Source organism: Chinchilla lanigera, unplaced genomic scaffold (assembly GCF_000276665.1).
Source record: "Chinchilla lanigera isolate Chin_1 unplaced genomic scaffold, ChiLan1.0 scaffold00006, whole genome shotgun sequence".
Taxonomy (NCBI): domain Eukaryota; kingdom Metazoa; phylum Chordata; class Mammalia; order Rodentia; family Chinchillidae; genus Chinchilla; species Chinchilla lanigera.
In genome coordinates, this window is record NW_004955407.1 from 42,547,412 (window position 1) to 42,554,735 (window position 7,324).

At 51.9% G+C, this 7,324-nt stretch overlaps 1 long non-coding RNA gene across 1 annotated transcript in view; it reads right to left on the reverse strand.

The window, feature by feature from the left end:
- LOC106146888 overlaps positions 1 to 6,438 on the reverse strand; it is a 39,065-nt gene extending 32,627 nt beyond the window's left edge. The window contains exon 1 of the long non-coding RNA XR_001231507.1: positions 6,246 to 6,438. This is a non-coding gene — a long non-coding RNA (uncharacterized LOC106146888). The remainder of the gene's footprint in view (positions 1 to 6,245) is intronic.
- Between the last annotated feature and the right edge of the window lie 886 nt (positions 6,439 to 7,324).

A 7,324-nucleotide genomic window follows, 5' to 3' on the forward strand; every position in this document is an offset into this window, starting at 1 on the left:
CGCCCACGGGCACCGCGCGAGTCAGGAGGCGCCGGCACAGGGCTCGACCCTCCCGCCACGCGGCCCCGGGCCCCGCCCCGGAAGTCAGGGGTCTGAGACCGGAAATGCGGGGAGCTCAGCGGAGCGCAGGCCTACTGGCTAGGTACTAACCCTCCTGTCCCCTGCTAGTAACGTCCTCCGGCTGCTGAGGGCCGCTGCCACGTCCCCTCAGTGCTGAGTCCCCTGGCGCAGTGTCTACCGGTGCAAGTATTCCCAGTCCTGAGTCCCCTGGTGGCAGTGTCCCCTGGCTGCTGAGTACCTCTGGTCCCTTTAGTGCTGAATCTCGTGGGTCAGAGTCTCCTGGTTGCTGTGTGTCCCTGGCTGCTGAGTCCCCTGGTACCAGGTCCTGGGTGCCAAGTGTACTGCCAGCCCCACCAGAGTTTGTCTAGGATCAGTTCCCCCAAGGTCCACCTACCGCCTCTCCCCGCTTTTGTCATGCTAATGTCACACCGCTCTCAGAAGAATGGTGGCCGTGGCAGCCTCAGGCACAGAGCCACGGGGAGCGGATCCAGATGTACAGCAGAGGAGGGAGAGAAGGTGGTTATTCCTCCATGGGATAGTATGCAGCCATGAACAGAATGATGCACTAATACCACTGTCACAGGCAAGCCTAGACACTGCTGTGTTGTGTCAGAATCCAGACACACAGGCCACTGCACTGGTACCACCCATCCAGGCCGGTCCTGAGACAGAGACTGGCTGGTAGAGCCAGAGGCACAGGGAGGACAGGGGGTCAGAGTTTGCCCCTGGGAGAGCGAGTTTTGAGGCCAGGTGGAGGAGATGGTGCACTATGAATGACATAAATGCCACCAAACTGGAAGGCTTTTGATGGTTAAAATGCCCAGTTTTACCCAACGAGGATGGATGGCAGGCTTGGTAGGCTCCCTGAGGCCAGGCCTCGTGCCTTGGCCGCTTGAGGACACCTGGGGAAGCCACAGGCGGTGACAGCAGCTGTGCAGGCGTGGTAGAGTACACCCCAGACCTGGGACCAGCCAGCCCCTTCTCAGATGGACAGTACCCACGACTGCTGACAGCCGGGCTCAGTCCCACACTGGCTGATTCCTGGCCCTGCGTGTGAAGTGCCCTTTCCTGTACTCCCAGAGAAATAGGCGCCTCCACCCTCTGGGTAGCGGGTGGGGATGACGCACAGTGGCAGGGCCTGTGCCACTTCCACTCTGGAGAGACCTGGATTTGCAAGAGAGCCGTGTTGGCCCCAGCGGGCTGGGCTGGAGCCCGCTGGCTTGCTGCATCTGGCTGTGAGCCTTTCTTTAAATTCACAGCCTCCTCCTCCTTTCCGGCCCCCTCATCCTTGGTGTTTAATGCGCTAATAAGACCCCTCCCTCCTATTTATAGCCACTTAGGCAGACCAGCATCCTCTGAGGCTGTGGTCTTACTGAACCCGCCCCATCTGTGCTAACAGTGCAGTGTGTGTCTCTGACCGTGCTGGGACGACTTCAAGGGGAGGCTCCGCTCCTGCCCAGAGGCGGGGGCAGCCCATTCCTGCCCGGAAAAACCAACTTGCTCTCCACTTCCAGGGCTGAGTGGACATGTGCCCGCAGCGTGGGTGGAGTGGGCTGCCGAGCAGGACAGAGTGCCCAGTACTGGAATTCCCGCCTGTGTTTCTCCTCTGTCCTTGCACACAGACGCTTTTGAAGTCAGTTTGGACTTTTGTGGAAACTTAGTTCTTTATTTTTCCCTCTTGTTTCTCTGGTAACAGCAAAACACACACACATGTGTGTCACCTGGCTCCCAGCTGCATTTTCCAGCAGACACCTAGAGCTGGAAAGACAGCAGGGCTCCAGCACCAGAAACTCCAGCCACGCTCTCTTAACGGCTTCTCCCCAGCACCCTCCACTGCTGCCCACCCTGCAGGGCCCGAGAACCAGGCAGGAGGCCCTTTCCACCACCCTTTTCTCTGGAAAGAAAAGACCCCATGGAGGTCTTTTCCCCAGAGCAGAGGATTCGTTGTCTAGAAATCACTGAATGATTTCAGGCTTTTGTACCTTTATCCACCCTTCTCCTTGCAAAATTAGGAAGCCAAAGAGCAAAGAGAAGGCCACGGGGTCAATGGGTGGCAGAACCAGCAAAAAGCGCCCTCGCACCCTCCGAGGCCCGCTGAGCAAAGGCAGCTGTCTGGGGCGCCAGGCCCGGGAACTGGCTGCTTCACCAGTTCTGTTTCTGCTGACTTGATCTATTTTTGTTCTAAACAAAGAATTTCCTATTTCGATCCAGTTTTGAATCCCAAGTATGTGCTCAGACAGTACAGCCACTCGGACACATCTTACCATGCTGGACAGATTTCACTTTCGTGCACTAATTCACCAAGGCCATGCCACACTCACTGTGGGGGTGGGGCCTGAGAGCTGGGGTTTCAGCAGTGCAGGCCAGGAGCTACCGCGACCACCCTCTACCTCTCCAGGTAAGGATAACTGTTTTGCTGGCCTCTCACAATGTTCAGGTCGTCTTGCCCTGACACACGAAGAAGGCAGGGTATTAAAGGATCGTTGAGATCTCCGTGTGTCCCTTGGCTCCTGAGCCCTCGTTCCCAGCTGCACCCCGTGTGGGTGGAAGGATGGCAGAGATGCTAGAATTATCTACTGCTTCCCAAACAACCTTGTCCCCACCAGTGCCTGTGTTCAGTGAGATCCCGTACAAGTAATTTTCCGTACTTTACAGCTTACAGTGAATTTCAGGGGAGAAAGTCACAAGCCGAATAGTGATTTGGAAAGCACTTTCTAACTATCCCATCCAGGAACACTTTCAAAATACATCTGGGCTATAAATTCCCCACCCTCTTTAAAAATGTGCTCAGGCTAGAAGCCAGGGAGAGCTGAGCTCCCACGCGGATACCGCCTAGCCTTCCTTCGTGTGGTGATAAGCCAGGCAGGGCCTCCTGCAAGTGCCCCAGGCCTAGGACACAGGCTCAGGGTGGGTGGGCCAGCCATGGAGACCCCCGGCTCCCTGCTCATGGGAGGAGTGCTTGGGCCACAGTGGTGGGCATTTGCCAAGACTCCTGGACTCACAGCCCTCACCAGTTTCCACTCTGTGGCCCCACGTGGGCAGCTGGACCTCGAGCTGCACACCTCAGCTCAGGGTAACACCAGGTCACCCACTATGAAGGGCTCAGACCAGAGCACCAGACCCACCTCCGTTGCAACAAGACTGAGCTGAGATCCCCTTGGACTGAAGCCTCCTTCAGAAACACTGAAATGAAAATCATGAGACTTGAGAAAAATGCTGCCGCTCCACCAAAGGGACATGGCACTGGCTCAGGCCTCTCACGCGCAGGTGCCAAGATGGATGAGATGCATCTGCCTTGGGACACAGGGAAGGGAGGTGGCAGGTGTGGGGTGAGGGGCATCGCTGGGACAGAGAACAGGACCCAGGGAGGTTCAGCCTACAGATGGACCTTGAGCCCAGCCGCCCCCTGTGGAGTCCAGCCAACTGCCTGCTTTCAGATGAGGGGAGTGTGAGCCCCGTGTGCCCAGGGCGAGAGTTGCCTGTCACCCCTGCTGCCTGCAGAGCCCTCCATGGCTTCTGCCCTCGCCCACTGAGCACTGCTGGGACCCGCATCTCCACACCAGTCCCCCAGGTTAGCTGGGTGGGTGTCGGTGGGTCTCAGGTTGTGTCTGACCATCGCCCCAAGGTCCACCTACCCCGTCATGAGGGCAGGTCTCGGGGCACATCGCTGGCTGTGACCTAAAACTTCCTTCCTCAGGCCCTGAGCCCGTAGCAGCCGATTCCTTGTGACCCAGGTTGTTGCCTGGCTCTGCTTTCAGTAGGCGGGGAGATAAGTACTCATGTGACTTCCTCAGACCCACATTGGGTTCTCCTGTTGGTCACTGTCCAAGATGACACCTCTGCTGGTTCCCAAGACACAGGGAGCCCCAAATGCCCTGGTGGCAGCTGAAACTGTGGTCCAATGGGATTCTAGGGGTCAGAACTCCAGCTGTCTAAGGCCTAGGGCTGTGGAATGATAAACCAAAATCTCCAGTGGGCCACGGAGGGTGGGAGTGAAGTCACATCTGTCTGCATCCAGCCTCTGGACCCCCTGTCCTCCCTGGATGTGGGACTCCATGTGGGTGTGCATGATGCAGGTGTCATCCTGCAGGAGGACCCATCTTTCCAGTGGGGCCTCCAGCTGCTGGCTCAGCCCTGCTTTCAGAAGTTGTATGAGCCTGCTGCCAACCACAGATGACCAGATAGTAGGTCCCACAGTCAGGAGCCACGCCCCCAGCCTTCACTGTGAAATGGGTCCCCTGGTGGGACACTGGCCTGTGGGCCAGGCCTTCTGGAGGGCCTGGTTAGCAGGACCAGTGAGCCTGCACCTGGAGTGCACACTGACCCTGCAGCCAGGATGGAAGTGACCCATGTCGCTGACTCACCACCAAGTAGCCAGTGGGCATCTCTGAGACACTGGGCAGTGGGAGGCAGCAGAATCTGCCTTGGAAGTGGGCCCTACTCACATCCTTTCTCATGTCTTTACAAGGTGTGATTAAAAAAATATGTTGACTGTTACTGCTGAGTGCCATCCAACAAGAAGTCAGGCTCCTGAAAACTTGACACTGTGTCTTCGTGTGCCCTATTCTTCACTGGACCCAGCACTGGCTTGTCCCTAAAGCAAAATGACCATGAAAGATAAATTGAATCCATCCAAGACGTAAAGGCAGCCAAGACAGTGCGAGACACAAGTGAAGAGAACTTCCAGAGTGGCTTCAGAAAGTGGCAGGGTGATGGGATACGTGTGCTCTGAGTGAGGGAAGGGTGTTGCAAGGAATTCATGGCGATGTGTCCATTATTGTAACAAATCCTTTTAAAATTTAAATACTATTTTTTATATGCTGCATAGGTTAGATGCTAGAGTTGAAAAGATGAGTGAAGCCGGGCGTGGTGGCACATGCCTGTAATCCCAGGACTTGGGAGGCTGAGGCAGGAGAATAGTTGTGAGTTTGAGACCAGCCTGGGCAACAAAGTGAGCTCAAGGCCAGCCTGAACTGCATAGCAAGACCCTGTCTCAAAAAGACAAAAAAAGAAAAGATCAGTGAGCTAGAAAAAAAAGAAATGGAAATCTGGGCGTGGTGGTACACACCTATAATCCCAGCACTCAGGAAGTTGAAGCAGGAGGATCACCATGAATTCAAGGTCAGCCTGGGCTACATAGTGAGACCAGTCTCAAAGAATCAAAACCAAAAAAAAAAAAAGGAAACTGCATACCAAAGAATACAGAAAACAAAGTAATATAAGAAGAGCAGAGCAACAGAGGTCTAAGATGCAACACCAGCCAGTCAGACATACTTCTCATTGGTATCCTGGGACAGAGGGGTGAGGAAAATGGCTGCAGAAATCATTGATAAGTTCTTTCAGATTTGCTGAAAATTATGTAGCTACAGATAAAAGAACCTCAACAAACACCAAATAACATAAGCAAAATAAATAAATACTAGGGAGGATCATCATAAGTTGGATCCTCAGTGTCTGCAGGGGTAAAGAGGAATCCTTACACCAGTCAGAAGGAAAAAGACCGCAACCTGAGGACAGACACACCCCACTCCAGGGACAGACTGCCTGGCAGCTCTGCATGAGCCACATGGGCAGAGAAACACATTTGTGTGCTGAGAAAAGCACCATTAACCTAGGATCTTGTGATGAGCAACATCAGCTTCTAAGATGAAAACCCAATGGAGGCATTTTCAAACATGCAGAAGATGAGAGACCACTCACAGGCGGAAAGGCACCTGCAGGAAATGAAGCAGAACCGCTTCAAAAGTATGGAAAGTCATCCCAGATGCAGGGCAGACCTACTCAAAGCGAGTAACGGTACTGAGGGAAGATATAAAGAATTACTTTCTCATGTAAAAAATAACTTTATCACAAAATTCACTGTTTAAAACAAAAACAGCAATGCACTTGGGAATTACAACACAGGAATAAGTAAAATGTGAGCCAGTGTAGCACGCAGGATAAGAGGGAAAACGGAAGCCCAGTGCCGCAAGCTCACTACGTGACAGTGTGAAGTGGGGAGTCTGAACACAGCAGAAGATGGAGCTTGTAGGGCTGGGGTGCAGCTCAGTGGTGGAGAGTGAGATCCTGGGTTCCATCTCCAGCACCAGAAAAAGTCTATATTGGAAACTGGAGCAACCACTGAGAAAAATAAGAAGTTTTTTCTTTGCTGTAATAAAATAAACCCGAGACATTTTTTGACTTACGGTTTGGCGGTTCCACATCACCGTCAGTTGGCCGACTTGCCCTGGGCCTGTAGGAAGCAGCACATCATTGCCGGAGCGTGTGCAGAGCAAAACCATCCCCTCGTTGTCTGGAGGCAAAAGGAAAAGAGAAGGGTGTGCTCTACGGTTCTCCAGGGCCGAACCCCCAGGGACCAAGGATGTCCACGAGGCCCCACTTCTCACGTTTCTGTCACTCACAGTACCAAGAACCTCAAGACCAACCCTTAGCACATGGACCCTCAGGGACGTGTATCCAAACCACAGCAGAGGTATGGCCAGTAGAGAAACGAGGAGGTGGAATCAAGTACAGCTGTGTTCCGCACAGCAGCGTTTCAGGCAACAACACACCATGCCCAGGACTTACACTGGCTCGCAGTGTGCAGCCAGCTTTATTTGTGTAGGCACACTGGTGACGTCCACACGATGGGATGGGCTAATTACACGTTTCTCAGAATGGGTCCCTGCCGTGAAATGCCACATAGCTGTCCTAAAGAATATGTAATCAAAAGTAAGACCGAAAAAAGAAGAAAAATAATAAAGAAGAAATACAGCAAATAAAAAATTAGAACACTGGTAGATTTAATCTAGATATATTAAATAGAAATTATCTAAACACCCTTTTTAAGAGGCAGAGATGTCAGTGTGTATAAAAGTGCAAGAGAATAATATTTAAAGAAATATACTTTAAATATAAAGACAAATATAGGCAGAAATAGAGAAACAAAAGGATATGTCGTGAACATACTAAGACAGCTGGAGTACTATGTTAGCATCAGACAACGTAGACTCAGGACAAACACCTTATTGAGGATTAAAGGAAATGTTATATAACCATGAGGATGTCGGTTCATCAACAAGATATACTATGAAATGTATACTCATCTAATTTTTAAAAATCTCCAAAACACATAAATTAGAAGCTAATACAACTGAAAAAAGAATTGGACTAAGCCACACTGCAGAAGAGATTCCAGCACTCTTCTCAGTAACTGATGAAAAATACAAGCATTGGAATTAAACTAAAAGTCAATAAAAATATATGTGCAAAATTCCCCAAATAT